This window comes from Gavialis gangeticus, unplaced genomic scaffold (assembly GCF_001723915.1).
Source record: "Gavialis gangeticus isolate Ggan-Ray unplaced genomic scaffold, GavGan_comp1, whole genome shotgun sequence".
NCBI lineage: Eukaryota > Metazoa > Chordata > Crocodylia > Gavialidae > Gavialis > Gavialis gangeticus.
Window position 1 is genome coordinate 135,806,794 of NW_017729024.1, and position 17,971 is coordinate 135,824,764.

Consider the following 17,971-nt stretch of genomic DNA (forward strand, 5'->3'; position numbering starts at 1 on the left):
GGGCCAGCTGAGGAACTGGGGGGTGAAATGCCCCCTCCCCACTGCCCATTTGAGGGGGAAGCCCACAGTGGAGGTGGGGCTGGGGGAATCCATCCAGCTTCTGGCTGCCAGGGATGGAAAAGCCCCTACTGGCAGATGGGGGGGTGGGGCCAGCCCTGCTTCTTTGGAGCAGAGAGCACAGCCCAGGGCTGCACAGCATCCTGGGATGCTGGAGGACTGAGTTAAGTTGAATCGGGAGAGGTCTGGGACAGAAGTTCCATGCACTGATTTGACCTAAATTAGTTAAGTCTAATACTACATCCAGCCAGGCTTCTTTTAAACCAGTTTTGGCCATTTTGAAACTGTTGTGGTGCACTGAATTTCCCTGCCCATGTGCAGCCCTATCCTATCTGCCCAGCCAAGGCCACCCTGCCCACAAAGGTCACAGGTGAATTTCCATGGATCCAGCCCTGAGGGCACATTTTGCCCAGCCTGGTTTAAAACGTTCTTCATCCATCTCAATGGTGTGGAACAGAATTTGTATTCTCTCTGAATAGGGTCAGTAGGGAGGGAACTTGGGCGGGGGGCAATCCCTTACTATTATTTTGTCTTTAAACTAAGATTTGGAAACAAAACATTGCTGTTATTAGAAGATGGCCTGTTGTCCATGCACAAGGCATGCATTCACACTCTCACTGTTACAGCTCTCCACAACAGTCCATACTGCCAATCCTGGATTGTCACAGTCTCTCTGGAAAACATGACTTGATTTAATCAGAACGTATTAAAATTTCTTAAATCCTTCATAACAGAGAAAACCCAAAGGGGAGCAATGACTTCCCTGTTACTGGGGTTTGTACTTTTGCCCCAGTTGGTTTGCTGTCAACAAGGATCCTGGTTTTCCATTCTCTGTGGAAAAATGCAGCATTTCCCTTTTAAAGGAGAAAATTGCAGATTTTCCTCTTTTTGAAGTGGGAAACTATGGGTTTCCCTTTGCAGGCTGGCAGCATTCCCGCCTGCAAGGAGCTGCTTTGGGCTCAAGGAGGCAGGGGGAGGGCAATTGGAAACAGGGGTGCCACATGTGTTTGTCTGTACAGCCAGGCAGGGTAGTGGAAGCAGCCCCGACAGCTGGATACAGATAAATCTATAGGACAGGGGGGTTAGAGGGCCAGGGCTTGGGCGCTGTGTGTGGGGTGTGTGTGTGGGAATCTGTGCCTGTGGGTGCCTGTTGCCACTGGGAGAAGGAATCCAGCTGCCAGGACTACAGTGGGCAGGGAGGGTCTGAAACGGTGCTTGGTGCTGCCAGTGAGCCCAGCTTGGTGTTGTTGCAAACGGAGCCTGTCCGCGGGTGCCTGCCCTTTCAGCAGGAAAAGGAAGTGGTGTGTTCTTTGGAGTCAGCAGGGAGCTGTGTGGCCAGAAATACAGGCAGCAGCCGAAGCACCACACGCTGCCCCATGAAGCCAGCTTGGGCTGTGGCTGGGGTGCAGCAGGGGTGCTTAGCTCTGGTCAGCCCATGTTGCGGGCAGCTGCAGGAGGGTGAGGGGCTCTGGGTGGTCTCAGTCCTGCCCGCAGTGGCTGCAGCAGCTCTCACTCATGCAGGCAGCAGTGAAGCGAGCCTGGCCAGGGAGGGAAGAGGAGGGAACCCTAATGGCACTCCTTGCCCCGCGCTGGGGCTCCCATGCTGCTCCAAGTGGCTTGGGCACGGCCCTCTTAACCCCCACCCCAAAGCAGCATCTTCCAGCTGCACATGGTCCCCCTGCCCCTGCGAGCACAAGCATCAGCCCTTGGCAGCCTGGCCACACAGCTCTCTGCTTCCCCGAAGGACCCCTCACCCCTTTCTCTCGCTGGAGTCCTGTGAGTCTGTGCAGAGCCTTTGGGGGGGGTGTAACTGGGGACCCTCTCTAGCAGGGCTGGGGGAGGCAGAAGGCTGCAGGTTGGGTGTTAAAGGGTACCAGCAGGGCTAGGAGGGGACAGGGGGCTCCAGGTCAGGAGTGAGAGGAACCAGCAGGGATGGGGTCTACAGGTTGGGAGTGAGGGGAACTAGCAGAACCAAGGGGGTGTGGCTTGGGAGTGAGAACCACCCGCAGGGCCAGGAGGCTCTGGCTTACAATTGCTTTAAAATTGTAAACATGTCAATAAAACATTATGTTCAACTGATTCTTTCTATCTATCTATAGTGGCATTTCATTTTAATTGCGGCAAAATGCAGATCTGGGGTTTTTAATCAGAGTTTGGGATTTTTTCAGATATTTTGCAATTTTTAAACAGAGAAAACTGGGATCCCTGGCTGTCAGCATGAAATCACTGTGAGAAATCCTAAAACATTTGAAACTCAAAAGTTAGCGATGCCAAGAAGATCAAGTTTCTGTTTGTAACAAATGCAGGCATAGCCCAGCCGTCAGAAGGCCTGACCAAGACTGGAATGTGAATGAAGATAAGTTGGTTGAAATACAATCCAGTAAATACTAAAATTATGTTGGTAGGAAAAGGCAACACTGAATAAACCGTTGCCACCCTAACACCATCCTGAAGTCATCAAATTGGTTTGCAGTCTTATGACCCTTCTGGACTCCTCATTAATACTGGTCTCTCAAAAAGCAACAGCTGCAAAAAATGTGTTCTTCCATTTGCATCTGGATAGGAGGCTGCATCCCATCCTGTTGGATGATGACCTGGCCTCAGCCATCCACGCATTTGTAACATGAGAGACTGCCTTACTCTCTAGGGGCTCAGTCTCCCATGATAGTTCAATCCTACAGGAACTATGGAACTGTTAAACTTGAGTTAGGCTTGGGTCAGCAGGGAATGGACTTTCTGGCAGCCGAGTGATAATGTTTATTTTAAGAAGACAAATGGGATCAGTGTGATAATGCAATTAATATAGTAGAGAAACCTGAAACCTAACTGTGGGCATCTGGGAGTTTCTTTTGAAAAAAATTTAAAGCTTGCTATTGTCTTAAACTGCAGAAAAAGACAGGCTGGTCCTACTTGCTATGTGCTATTAGACTGTGACTTTTGCATGTTTCAATTAGGCGAAATGTCACTTTCAAAACAGGAAAGTACTCAGCCCTTCTGAAGGGGTATCTGTTTGCTTCTGGTCTTATAATGGTTGTCATTACTGGCAACATCTGAACTTGAGCCTGATTCTTAACAGGTTGCAGGTTTTTTCCTAACCAGTTTGAGTTGGACTTTTTCTCATTTACCACCCTTTTAAGAACTGCTATAGATGCCACACATGTAAAAAAAAATTCAGATTTTGAGAGGTTCTTGGATCCAAATTGAATCAAAGTATGTCCTGAAAATTGGTATTGGACACATGAGAGACAAGTTTTTATTCAAAATGTATAAAAAATATTAACTATCCAGGAGTGCATATTTTACTACATATGGAGGAATGCATATTCTGTGAATTGTGTCAACCATAGAAAATGAGCATAGACTAATAAAACAGCAGAATAAAGAAAGAAAAAAAAATCAGTATCCAGAATTAGTGGGAGTGGTCAATACATGCGCTATGCAAACTAGTTATTAAAGCAATAGTGCTAAGGTTCTAGAAGAATTCCAGTCATGTGTCATACCCTTTATCTCTGACAATAAATCATCTAGTAGATAAGAAATTTCTTTAAAGTTTTAGTATTGAGTCATTCTTGAGAAATACCTGGCTGCTCCGATTATTTTGAAATATTTGTTAATAGCTTAGTTCAGACCTTTGAACTTCTTTATCCAGAGAGTCTCAGTATCTCATTGAAGAGACACTATAAAGAATGAATTCCCTTGTATCCTTCTGCAATTCATTGATTTCATCCCAAAATGAAAGACCTCTATAGAGGAGTATCCATTCATGTGCAAAGTTGAGAATCTGAGGCAAAGCAAGAGCAAAGGTTAGCCCTAGTTCCCTCCCACTCTGACCCCATGTAGGGAGATTGCAAATTCTGGTCCTCACCTCGGAAAGTCATCCGAGCGGCCAGAGAAAGAGAAAGAGAGAGAACTGCTTTCAGCATACAGGTCAACTATTTAAAATGGAAACTTAAAGCATGTCCTATGTATAGATTTGAAGATAGAAATGACAGATCAAAGCCAGAAGTGATGTGTAAAAATGATGTAAGTTACATGTCAGTAAGTAGACATGAGTGTATAGCTGATCTAACACGCAAGTTGAGGAAGCTGGAAGGAGCTATACGTTACCTCAGTTTTTCAGTCTCTGAAATATTAAGACCTGTTTTCTGGTCTATGCATAAAATTGCACTGACTCAAGCCACTTTCATTTTGCACATTAATATTCTACAACCGTTTAAAACTGGTCTATTATGGGGCAACTTAAAACAATAAAAAGCCTGACAATTGATTTGGGTCACCACATATAAAGTTAAAGCAATTTAGTTAAATCGGTGCAACATCACAGTCATTGTTGAACCAATGCAACTTGTGAATGTAGACAAAACTGTAGACTTTGAATTTGGCCCTATGCCTGTTTTCTTATTTACATTTTAAACACTGCTTAAAGTGTCCACAAAATTAAAGGCTTTATGCACCCATCAACAGGAATCAAGAGTAACTTTTCATGCATTATAAACGCTACAAATAATTAAATAAAAAGTTAAAATCCAACATGACTCTTGTCTGTGAAAAGAAGGGGAAAAAAAACCTTCCTTAAACAGTGTTCCCTCATTTGACAAAATGTGTGTCATTAAAAATCACTGAAGGTACTCTTACAGTGTATTTTACTCCAGATTTTTTTACAACACAAATCATTGCATTCCTTGCAGAAGGAAATGTAGGGGTAAGGCACATTATTACATGTCTGATGGTAACAATACACTGATAATGTGGCTTAACTCTATGTTGCCTCAACACAGCCTTGAACTGAAAGGGAGGTCTGACAAGGAGCAGATTGTAGCTCCCTGATTCTGTACTGCTTGAAATCAAAGCTGCAGGAGAATGCAGGGCTGTTATGCCAGTGAATGCTTAGATGTAGCCGTGACCTACTCTCACATACCTGCTTTTTCCATCCCCTTTTCCTCCCCATACTGAATAATACAGCCCCACTGGAGGAGGTGGTATTTTGTTCTTCATATATTCTGCTTATAAAACTATAATACCCAAGCACATTCCAGTAGTGCATTAAGTGATGTTAGTAATATCTATCATGTGTTTGGGTATTCATCCTGTTCTGAATAGTAAGACCATGGCAGTGGAATGTTTGGTTTTGGAATACAGTGTGTGTGTGTGTGTGTGTGTGTGTAAAATATACGTTTTGAAATATATATGCATATGCAAGTTTCTCTCTCTTTTTTTTTTTTTAGAAAAGGGACAGTTAATGTATGCCTGTAGAGTATAAGGTAGTGGGTTTTGAGGTGATCTTTAGTTCTTGTGGGAGTTCATTCCAGTTTTAGGCCAACCCGCAAGAAAGGCCTTTCTGCTGCACAGATGAACCTGTATCTGTATTGTGGAGAGTTCCACTATTCCAGAGAAGCAGAGTTATTATCCATGGTCTTCACCTCAGAATGCATAGAAACCTTCTTTTTAGAAATCCTGGGTCCAGTTCATTGAGTGCCTTGAAGATAAGGAGCAATACCTTGAACTTGATCCCAAATACATAGTGTAGAAAGCAGAGGGTAAGGGTGATTATATTGATAGTAGTTAGTGTTACTGAGGAAACACAGTGCAATGTTCTAGACCAGTGGAGTTTTCTTCATGAAACCTTCATGCCCACATGTATTGTTTTGCTGTAGTTAAACCAGGAGGAAGGAATAATGGAGGCCAGATTGCTGTTTGCCAGAGCAGAATTAAGTCTCCGAGACACTTACGTATGGCATACTCATAAGAGCTATTATTTGAAAGCGTAGTTTCAATGAAGATTTTAAAATCACTTTCTTAGCTATGGACTGAATTGACCAGTTGTGTGTGTGTGCCTTCAATCAAAGGATCATAGGAAAGTAGGGCTAGAAGGGACCTCACAAGGTCAACTAGTCCAGCCCCTTGCTCAAGTCAGGATCATCTCTGAGTAAACCATCTCAGCCAAATATCTAACTCGCTTCTGAAAATTTCTGGGATGTAGATTCCACAGCTTCTCTAGGCAGCCTCTTCCACTCTTATAGTCATTGGGCAGTAGCTGCTAGAATTGATTAATCCAGGATGTTTTTCATTCAGTCTTGGTTGAACTATTTGTCTATGAGGAGGAGAAATGGAAAGTTCTTTTTTTTTTAAGTGATTGGCTGTTTCATTGAGGAGTGGGATCAGTTGCGTTTTAACTTTTACAAGCCAGAAAGGCCAGAAGTTTTAAGTCACTGGTTATGTGTAGGCTGGCTACTTTACAGTACCCTCAACATGTTGATGTGTGAATGCACTGAACTCTGGGAATGCAGATGGTAACCCCTTGTAATGCAGGAGGGAACTTTCTAAAATGTGACCATCTTGGGAAGGTCAGTGAGACCCTCTAGAGTATGCTCGGAGGGAAAATGGTGTGGCTGGTGCCTGTGCTGGGTGTGCCACTGAGGTTGAGGGTAGTAAACACTATCCTAAAGCAGGTTTGGAAATGTTCTGGCAGACCACTTTGTGAACAGGGGCAGGGTCTGGTTGACTATAATGGACTGTTCTTTTGAAAAACTGATTGACCAAGGCTAGGTGAGATCTGGCTCCTGCTGGCAGATGGGTAACAACTCTGTCCCATGTCCTAGGAGCTGAAGAAGGTTGAGGGAAATTTCAATGACTCTTTTTTCAGCCAGAGAAATGTGCATCCTGCTCTGAGCCCCTGCTGGGAAAAGGAAATAACATAAGTGCGTTGGATTCATACAGAGGCTCCAGAGGAAGTAGAATCAGTCTGTGCTAACCGGACTCAGAATATGAGTATCAGGAATGGCAAAGCTGGTTAGCAATTTATTTGTCACAAAGGAACGTGTGTGTGTGTGTGTGTGCGTGTAGTGATTTTTAGTGTTTTCTTTGTGAAAACATTTCTTTCTTTCATTTATTGTGGTTATTCATTTGTTATTATATTTGTTATTTTAGTAAAAAGATAAATCTGGACATACATATATGTTGTGTAATATTAATATTATAGATATAGTGTGTGTGTGTGTGTGTGTGTGTGTGTGTGTGTGTGTGTGTGTGTGTAATATATGAGAGAGATAGAGGCTGTTGGCTTGTGGCTGCAGGTGAAGTAGATGCATGATATTTGAAAAGGCTTCCTGAAAACTGGTCTCCCAGTAAAGGGCAACTATATTTACAAAAATGTTAAACTAAGCTTTCATGTTTTGATCTCAAGATTATCTTCAGCTATTTTAGAAAACAGTGGAATTCTGTTACTTGTAATTTCTTGGATTTGCAGTGTGAGAGAGAAACTCTTTGTGGAAAACAAGTTAAATTATACCTATATTAACTCCCTCACTAGAATGTAAGAAAGGATACTAGCAAAATGAGCACAAGCTTTGGTGCTTACTTTTAAGAACATGCCTTCAATATTAAGCTATCGATATACATTTTCCAACAGGATATTAGCATCCACATTTATACCTATTATATGCATATTTGTACCCATTATTTGCCCAAAGTCCTTAAGATTGTAAATTTTAATAGCTGTAAGCATTTATTTTTAGCTGGCCTGTTGTATTGTGGGTGCAGTTTTGTGTCCATAATTAAATCCAGGCACAACACTACAGATGCAGTCATTTACACCAACAACTGCTTCCATTTAATAACCTTACCAACAAATCTTTGGGTAAAACTCTGCAGTTAGGCTTTAAAGTGGTTGTGATTGTGGGCATACACTGCTCAAAATGTGTCTACAATTATTGATCCCTTTTTCTAGCAGTTTCTTTAAGTACCCTGATTGCTTTGTTTTTCCTTTTTGATCTCTTCAATCCACCTTTTCCTTTCTCAGCAGTTTCCCCTCCCCCTATCCTTTTCTCTCTCGTTCCCCATTCTTTATACTTGAGCTACTTTATTCCTTTTTGTTTATTACCTCTGCTCTCTGCAAGCCTATTTATAGCATCTGAAGAAATAGGCTCCTACAAAAGCTTGTGCCTCTCAGAATGAGTAATATTTAAGATAACACCCTGCCCTGGTTTATACCTGATTTCAGACTAACATGGCTAACTACCTCTCTAATTTCTTTAGTTCTGCAATACCGTGTAAGCAATGTAATTGAGCCTCTTTGGCCCCTATAGTACCACATACACCACAGCAGGAGGTCTGTTGGCATTTCCTTTTCCATCCCAATCAATCTTCTTGGTAGTTATAAATGTACTGTCCCCTTTCATGAATCCTAGCTTCTCTGCCTGATGCTACCAAGGAACTGTTAAACACATGATCAACATAATGCTATCACTGTGGGTTTAAATATAGTGTAAATGGAGCCAAAGAGAGGTGTGCTTGTTTCAAAGAAAGAGAATAGGAGATCTCTTGGGAAGATTAAGTATATTTTGTGGGGAGAGAGGGTTTCTGCTATAGTCAACTTGAATATTTTCCAACAATTTCCAAAAATGACCACAAGAAGGTCATCTTTTGATCCTACACAGTCAGCCATATGTATAGAGGCAGGAAAGAAACTACCTTCCCACTACTAGCATCTGACACCTTGAAAAATAATCTCTCTCACTGTCCTATGGCTATTTTACATTAGAAAGCAGAACTGTCAGTAGACATAGTGCAAGTCTGCTGAATTGTAATATTATGCTTTCTGAAGGTTTTTGAGAACAATCAAATATGATTCCTTTTCAGTAACTTGTCTATTGACACAAATAATCACTTAATGGCTATAGCAGGGACAGTAGAACACTGAATCTACTTTATATTTCATTTCCCTGATTGTGCCCAGAATGTAGACCTACAGTTTTCAATGTAACCTTTAACTCTTTAGAAATATACTTTGGGGGGATTTGATGCATAGTTAATTCTTTAGTTAATTGACAAAACATTTTCCCCAAAGTAATAAGTGTAATAAAAAAAAGAAAAAATATAATTGTAGCTCAAAGATGGATTCATGCTGATTTCCAAAGATTTCATACTTATGAAATACTTATTTGTGACTCACCAGTCTTTTATTTGAAAGTCTTTGTTTTTATCTTTAAATACAATATGAATTTACCATATAACATGCCAAAATTTATACAAAATTAATGCATTTTAAGTGTATTAATTAAAATATTTTCCTGGGGATTGGACTAGATGAATCTTGAGGTCCCTTCCAACCCATTATTCTATAATGTCAAGAGGGCCATGTCTTATCTAAAAGTTACACAGGTGATATAACTATGGTTATGTGGGCTTGCCAGTTGAGTGATGTCCATAGCACTAGGTTAGGTGTAAATAATGTATTTCCCATTTAAACTAGCTTTAGGTCAAGCCAACAAATCCTCAGCCAATTGTTATGTTTATGTAGAAACATTCAAATGGTGGGGAGCTCATGCAAATATGCTTCTACAATCAGCCATTTATAGATGTAGTCTCCTCCACCCATGAAGCTACTGGCAAGAAGCTGGGAAAAGAACTGATTTTTCTCCCAGCATCCATACCACACTTGCTATACATTTTTGGAAGTTGCAGGAGCGAATGACTGGTATCTTGTCTTTTCCAATTGCTCTGAAAGGGAGGGTCTTTTATCTGATGGCCAAACTCCTGTCTTAATGATAATTTTGTTTCTGAGTTATCAATGTTGTCTTGGAAGGAGTATACAGGTCCTTAACATTTTCTGGGACAATCGGTCAGTAAGATATAAGTGATTGTATTTTTCCATGGTCTGTAACATTCTTTGAATTTATCTAAATTATACTGACTTCTATTCTGTGTGCAAAGCAACATGCATACCTAATACTACTTAGAAATCTGTAAATAATCATTTTAATTTATCTTTTCCTGACATTTAATCCAGCAATATGGAAGAAGTTAGACTCATTCAGTTCTTTAACCCTTGATAATTTCAAGATCATTTCAAGTTTTCTATGATGTCTGTAAATACAAACATGAAAATCATTTAAACAAAATACCTCTCAGGCAGAGATTTTTTTCATAAGGAATCTGGTTTATAATCACTTAATTCCTATGGAATTGTCCTATGTTGCTGATAGTTATAACTTGACATTTTAAAACTTTCATCCTACAATCAAAATTAGCAGTTAATCTAGTTAATAATTTGTGCATGTATGTGGAGAATTTTGACAGTTTCCGTGTCTTCACATACCCCAAACTACGAGCAATGCTTCCAATCTGGTTTTCCATTGTGGAAAACTTTAAAATTTTTCTCAACTTTGCTCTTCATTGATCTTGCAGATGACTGCTAAATGACTTATTCTAGAAATGGAAACACAACAAAACAGTAAAACATAAGGTTTGAGCCAAGAACTGCTCCTCTTCATTCCATGAGTAAGCCCACTGGGCCAAATTCATCGTTGATATAAATCCTTGGAAAATTTAAAATAGACAAATTAATAAAACAGGCTCCCTATCTTCTGCACAAAGCAGTTTCCTATCCTGGGTCCCTCCTTCCCCCATCAGTGCCATGCAAAACTGGAGCAACTTCATATATGTGCCCTGGGACCAACAGGATTAACTCCCACAATTTATCTGGCAATGGATGAGAATGGGGTCTGAATCGGAGCACTGGCGCAGGATCTCCTGATCGGCTTGACCAGAGTGAATGTTCAGTTTTGCCAGTGGCTTGCTTTTACCTTCACTCTCCACTTGCCCTTTCTTTCCTATTTTGAATTAACTCTGTTTTGTAGTTTTCAACTGACCATTTGGTTGAAATCCCAACTGATTTTTCTCCTTGCCTGGCTGACATTCCACTAGGGAAGAAACTGTTTTATACCATGGTTGTGTAGGATATACTGTGCTCATACAGTGACTTTCCCAATTACATTTCTAAGGCTACTACAGACCTTGGGCTGGTCATACTTGGTTACAACACCTCATAGAAGCAGGCAAGTTTGGATAGGTAAGCAATACCCTAATCAGCCTTGCATACACAACTTTTAAGGGAGAACTAGTCCTTAGAAAGTGTCTTTCAACCTTCTCTGTGCTTAAATAAAGGTGGTATTGTGCAAAACAGTAGTTCTCCTACTTGAACCTGCAGTGTGGACAAATCCTGGTAATGTTTTCTTTTCCAAAAATATGGCAAAGATGAATCCTTTAACAAAGATGAACTACTTAATCCATCACATCAAGAAGTACTGAGTCAGGGCTACTAATACATGTTAGTATCTATCATTAGTAGTAATTCTATCTTAAATAACATTAGTAGCATAATAGCTCATCATGCTTGGGATAGCATCTTTTAATTTAAAATGGGGTAGTTGGTAAATGCAATATGATTGGGATGTACATGAGAAGTTCAGATTGTCTCTTTAGCTTCTTCAGAGTGATTAGAAAGGGAGGCCTCCACAAATATCATGCAGTGGTGGCCTTAGAATATGGAATATATGGGCAGGCAGCAGATTGATTAGGGAGATGAGGAAACAGCTTAATCTCTGACATGTTACTTGAAAGACATGAATTCTGGAAGCCAAATTCCCTGTTTTTCCTGTTTTGGGGCAAATCCTGCTCTCTAACAGATTATGTCATAAGAGAAGGAGCTTTGAGGCCCTTACATGGAGTTTAACAGGCAGGGGATGATTTGAGCCTAAACTCTTTATATCTCAAACAAAGTGTTTATACTACATTAAAATGGTATGATCCTAAATGCTTAACAAACAGTTTACAGGGGTGTAGGTTGTAGCCATGTTAGTCTAAGGACATAGGCAGACAAGATTCTTTGGGTAAATCTGGTATCTTTTATTAGACCAACTTAAATAGTTGGAGAACAATTTTCAAGTAAGCTTTCGGGTTCAAAAGCCCTTTGTCAGGCTAAGGAAGTTTCAGCAGTTGGTGTGTGCTCTTCCTGGATGGAATGAAAAATAAAGAAGCCAGAGGCTGGGCTGATATGCATACACCATTTCTACAACATTCATTCTTAGCCTAACAAAGGGTTTTTGAACCCAAAAGCTTGCTTGAAAATTGTTCTCCAACTATTTAAGTTGGCCTAATAAAAGATACCAGATTCACCCAAAGAACCTTGTCTGCCTAACAAACAGTTTAAAATTAAAGTCTAGCGTGGCAGTGCTACTGGGCATGCTCAGTGCTTTTCCTGCAGTCTTCCAAACCCTGCTTAAAATAAGAAGTTTAACAGCATTAAATGTGTGTTTTCACACGTCACTTGTCTTTGTTGAAGGTAACATGAAGAAGAGCAGTCAGAACAAGTCCAAAAATACTATGGCTGAGTACAGACCATCAAAAAGCCCAAGTCTGACTTGCTTCAATCTCTGCAAGTTAGTCTAAACTGCATAGATTGAATTGATAAGGAAGTGAACAGATATTTACTTTTCCAGAAATGCAGCCACATGTCTGCAGTAGCCCAGACCAGAAGCTGAGGTGTGCTAGAGTACGCCTCTCTCCTCTACTAGAGCAGACAGCTTGGGCCAAGGCTAGCCCACCCACCCTGAAAGGGGGACTTTGCAGGAGAGGTGTAAAGCATCCTTGGGATGCTTGGGGGATTGTGAGCTAACCTGAATCTGGAGGGGATCTGGGACAGAAGTGTAATAAACTGATTTAACCTAAATCAGTCATGATATTACATTCATACCAGTTTATCTTAAACCAGTTTCAGCCACTTTGAAAGTGGTTTATGTGCATGGAACTTCTGTTGTGTTACCGATTTGAACCGGTTTCTGATCACTTGTACTGGTTTATGTGCAATTTCTTTCCCTAACCTCTAGGATCATAAGAAAGTGGGGCTGGAAGGGGCTTCAGGAGGTCATTTAGTCCAGCTCCCTGCTTAGGCAGGATCATCCCTGACTAAACCATCCCAGCCAAGTGTCTGTCCAACCTGTTTCTGAAAATGTCCAGGGATGAAGATTGCACAACTTGTCTTGGTAGCCTGTTCTAATACGTGACCACTCTCACAGAAAGCTCCTTCTAATCTCCAACCTAAATGTCCTGTGCTGCAGCTTAAACACATTGCTCCTAGTACTGTCCCCTATGGCCAAAGAGGAAAAAAAGCCTGTCTCCATCCTTTCTGTAATCTCTGTAATTCAAGGATTTATGTTAGTGTTCCAGCTCTGAGGCCTGCTGAGTAGTTGAGCCCTTCTCCTTCTACTACAAGCAAAATGGAGCTAAGCCTAGAAGAAGTGAGTAGGGTTGGCTGGGAGACTCTGCCTCCAGAAATGAAACAGGAGTTTAAAATGCTCAAGCTGACTCTGGCTGAAGTTTCTGCAGTTAAGGTATCTGTTAATGAGATTAGCTTCTCTGAGCCATTTGGTAAAGGCAAAATATAAATCAGTCAACCAAGGGCAAGACTGATGCCCTGCAGTGTAGAATGCAAAATGAAGAAGCCAGAATTTCTGACTTGGAAGATCACCTCACCGTAAATATGCTTCCTTTCTGATTAAGTTGAAGATCTGTAAAACGGGAGCTGGGGGCCCTAATCAAAGCCATCTGGGGTTCAGGGAAGGGACTGAGAGAAGACAAGTGTACAGAATTCATATTGACAACTAAAATTGTTCTCCTTGTCCAGAAATAGGTTTTTGAGGCCACAGCCAGCAGAAAGTGACCCTCCCCACCTGTCATAGTAAAATTCCTCAAATACTAACAGAAAGATAAAATATTAAGAGAAGCTAGAAGATTAAAGGAAAACACTTATGAAGGGAGAAATATTATGATTTTCCAGACTTAAGTGGAGGAACGCTTTAAAAAGAAGAGAGAATCTCTCCTCTATCTCTAGAGAGAGAGAGAACCTGATTAGGCTGGACTTAGAAGCTTCTATATGCTACCCTGCAAGGCTGAGTTTCATATTTCTAGCAAGGCACAGGCTTATGTATAAAAATAAAATCTGTTTTATTAAGTGTATTTTATATGACTCTGCTTAAGTAACTTTTGCTCATTTTGTTCTAAAAGAAGACTAGCAGTTATTAGCTCTATGGAGTTGGCGGGTCACGTCTATCCAGCATTGGTTCTAAGCTAAATGGCTATTACAGTTGCTTCATATAATAGGGTATTATTATGTGGTACTCCATGTGAACCTAATTCCTTTGTGTAGCCATTGTAAAGGAGCAATGAAACAGCTGCAAAAAACTGCCTCAGAGAAAGGCCACCCCAACAAGTTAAAAATAATCTCTACTACCTTTGGGGGGGGTTGGTTGTAGCCGTGTTGGTCTAAGGTTGTAGGCAGACAAGGTTCTTTGGGTAAATGTGATATCGTTTATTAGACCAACTGAATAGTTGGAAAAATTGTTCTTTGTAAGCTTTCAGGTGCAAACAACTTTCTTTAGCCTGAAGAAGGGTGTTTGTACCCAAAAGCTTGCAAACACCCTTCTTCAGGCTAAAGAAAGTTGTTTGCACCTGAAAGCTTGCAAGAGTGACTTTTTTTTTCCAACTATTTAGTTGGTCTAATAAATGATATCACATTTACCTAAAGAACCTTGTGTGCCTCTACCTTTTGTGGGAAGGTACCTTTGCACTCTGCCTTCTGTGGGATACCCACAGGACACATTATGGTGATCCTCAAGACTGCACGAACCCATGTACGAGGCTGATTAGAGAAAATGCAGGTTACTTTTCTTTGGTCTGTCTACCATGCTCTGCATATGGTGAATTGGGGCCAGTGGATCCATAGTTTGGTCAACAAGAGCAGGACAAAATCATAAAAGACCACACAAAGTATTCACAGTATACACAAACTAACGACAAGGAAATGAAATATAATGTTTACCCAGACCAACTCCTAAAGCTGGAGGGTAACAGTAGGCTCCCTGATTAGAACATCCGGTGCCAGTCTTGTACGTGGGACAACATGGGGAGATTGTAGAGCTACTCCTTAATTGTCTTAGTTTTACACATCAGACAAGTATACCTTTTTCTTTTTTTTTTGGATTCAGTATCAAAAACCTGTACTTCCAAATTACCTTTTTGTGGCATTTCTTAAGTGGCCATTATCATGGGCATGTTTTCTGTGTCTTCATGGTTTATATGTTTGAGCAATATTTTTCATATTTTTTCTTGGACTGTATTTAAGAGACATCCACTGACTTCTTCCTCCAAATATTCAGAGGAAAGTTCTGAAAGGCAAAGCATAAGAACAAAAGTTGGTTGAAGTGTATTACGTGAAGCTGACATTAAAATTGTCTCTGTTATATAAAAAAAGAAAAAAGGTCTTTTGAGTCATATTTAATTTAATGACAAAATCTTGTCTCATTTAATTTTTAAGTTTTATTTTCTCTCTAAGCATTGTTGGAATTTTTCCTAGGTGTTTTGGGTTGTTTCTTCTTGAGTCTTCATTGAGAAAATTAAAAGGGGGTAAATGAAAATGTCTTGGAAGAAACATACACATGAGCATATCCATTTTAAATGTATGGAAAAACATAAGTTCATGTCACTAAAATTTCAGACTAACAAAGGCTCTAAAATGTCTATTCTTTTCTTATTGTAGTTAATGGAAAATTTCCCAGGATTGGGACCCAGATTACTTTTTATGTATAAATCAATTGTTAACATATTTATTTAAGTAAAAAAGTCTAATAATTATCATTGGCTGATGACAAGCTAAAGGACTTAAAGGCCTAAAATGAAATCAAGGCTCAATACTTAATATTTTAGCCAGTGTGTTCTATGATCAAAAAAAGACTGACAAACAGGTTGCCTAATGTATCTATAATCCCATTCACAAGGCTTCCAATAACATAATTGCTCAAACGGTTTAATAGTGTCACCAGAACCTCAAGATGGAATTACATCCTGCCTTTTGCTGCTATGTGACAGTAAATACTGCTTTTCACTTTCAGCAAAGCAATTCGTATCACGCCTGTACATCCTGCTTCTTGTCTCCTCTTAAAAACTTGCAAGCTCTCAGAAATGCTGTATGATTATTATTCAGACTGTTGAAAATGAAAATAGATGTCAAATTAACTCATTTTTACTTCTAGGTATCTGAATTAAATTTGAAACTTAGTTCACTTTGGAAAAAAAAATTTATGCAGTAGAGAAAGATGCAGTAAATCTATCATTGCATTTGGAGGTCTTTCAGAAGGTCTAATCAGAGTTGGTCAGGAGTTTTTTCCATGTGGGGAAAGACTGTTTTTTTTTTTAACAAACTGTTGTTGGAAAAGGTGCGCCAGCTCTGAGTGAAGAGGAGGGGAGGAAAGGGCTATTCTTGAATAGGGAAAGCTTGATGTTCCGGACCATCACCTGGAACTACCAAACCCAAGCTTAAATTGCTGCTCCTGTTGATTTTTTGATTAGGATGGGAACCTGGGTCTTCACTTCCCATGTGAGAAGTCTAAACACTTAGCAACAGAGTTAGTTTCTCTTTACCAGGATGAATATTTAATCACTTATGCATAGTGGAATAGCTGGACCAGGAGAAACTTAAGAAAGCTTTAGCAACAGTAGTCCATAGCCTCATGATCATCAGGGCACGCATGTGAGAGAGCCAGGTTGAAATTCCTCATCTGAATCATGAAAAATAAAAATGATTTAAACCTGGGAGAGTGTCATCTGGAGTTTCTGTCCATTTATAAGGTTTATATTTGTTTTGTCTGTGTGTACAATGCAAAAAAAATTTGAAATCCTAGAGTTTGACAGGACAGGAAAACTGTCTCCCATGCAGCTTTATTCTGATGTCTCTAGAGGAGAAGCAGCAGTGCACCCTATAGCTTTCTTTGCAGTCCTACTAATTTTAGGAAGTGGAGTAAAGGACACCAATATGCTTCTCACATTCCTGCTGGATCTGGAAGGGTAGGAGGTAACCAACTGCCTCTGCTTGCAGTCTGTTCTTTTTGAAAGTGGGGAGCAACGTAACAGCCAGTCCTCTTCTACTGATCCATACATCTGCTTTGAAGCAAAGGGTAAAAAGAGCAAGCCATTGGTGCTTTGGCCTTGACGGTGTGTGCTGCAGCAAAATACGGTAGTAATCACCTCCTCGTGTGCCTCTTGCTTTTTGAATGATTCTGTTGATGCATGCTAACATGAGCACATAATGTATATGCTGCAGCCGAACAAAATGTTGAAATAACCCATCCATCACATTGATTGCCCTACATGAAGTTAAAAAAATATGTCAGGGTTCTTTAATACACGTATCTATTACAGGTTAGACAGAGAAGCAGAATCCACAAAGGCATGAACACAGACACTCCAGCTACACAGTTACTGTGTGCACAGAACAAAGGGAAGAGCACCCAGCGCGCCAGGCACTCGCGCCCCTGCGCGGAGCACAAAGCACACGGAGCACGTTGTCCACAGAGGTGAGAAAATTGCTACCTCTGAAGTCCGGCCAGCCACTTTCATCGCCGCTTACTGCGTTCAGCCGCAGGATGGCGCTCTTTGAATAAGCAATTACATGAAGCGCATCCTCAGGTTGACCACAGATCCCGAGAATAAAACAGTTTTCTGTCTGAACTCTGGCATCTCTTAGGGGCGTTATTTCACAGCTCAGACATGACATTTGTAGCTACACTCTGCTCTGGAGATGAATTGTTACCCTGAAGTCCTTGCACCAGTAGTTTGGTCAAAGCCCGTGCGGGAGTCGTGTCGTGCTGTGCATCCCCGGCACATTTCAGCCCGATCGATGACAAATAAGCTACTTTTAAAGGTTCTCGCTACTTGGGCTCGCTCCTCACAGTAGCTCCACGTGCCTGGGCGCAGCAATCCAAACTCCTCCAGAATGGCTCTTTATCTTAAAAGCAAACGTGCCGCTCCCATATGGAGCGTGTTTATTTGGAGCTGTCAATGCCAACCACAGGACCGAGCTCTACATTTGAAGTGGCACGTAGCCAAATCCTGATTAAGGTCACGATGAGGACTGTTGACTCTGTCGACTGATGCTTTTCCCTTTCGGGGCTCGGGGAAGAATTGGAATAACTCCTCTTGGACGTTTTCAGTCTGAATCATTTCAGACTTAAGCCAACTATTCATGGATTCACCAGAAGAATTACACCTACTACCTCCGGCGTAGGATGAACCCCCCCCCCCC

The 17,971-nt window shown here is 40.9% G+C and overlaps 1 long non-coding RNA gene across 2 annotated transcripts in view; it reads right to left on the reverse strand.

Moving 5' to 3' along the window:
• Nucleotides 1–15,167: 15,167 nt before the first annotated feature.
• LOC109297770 overlaps nt 15,168–17,971 on the reverse strand; it is a 4,182-nt gene continuing 1,378 nt past the window's right edge. For both annotated transcript variants that reach the window (XR_002097410.1, XR_002097409.1), the window contains exon 2: nt 15,168–17,938. This is a non-coding gene — a long non-coding RNA (uncharacterized LOC109297770). The remainder of the gene's footprint in view (nt 17,939–17,971) is intronic.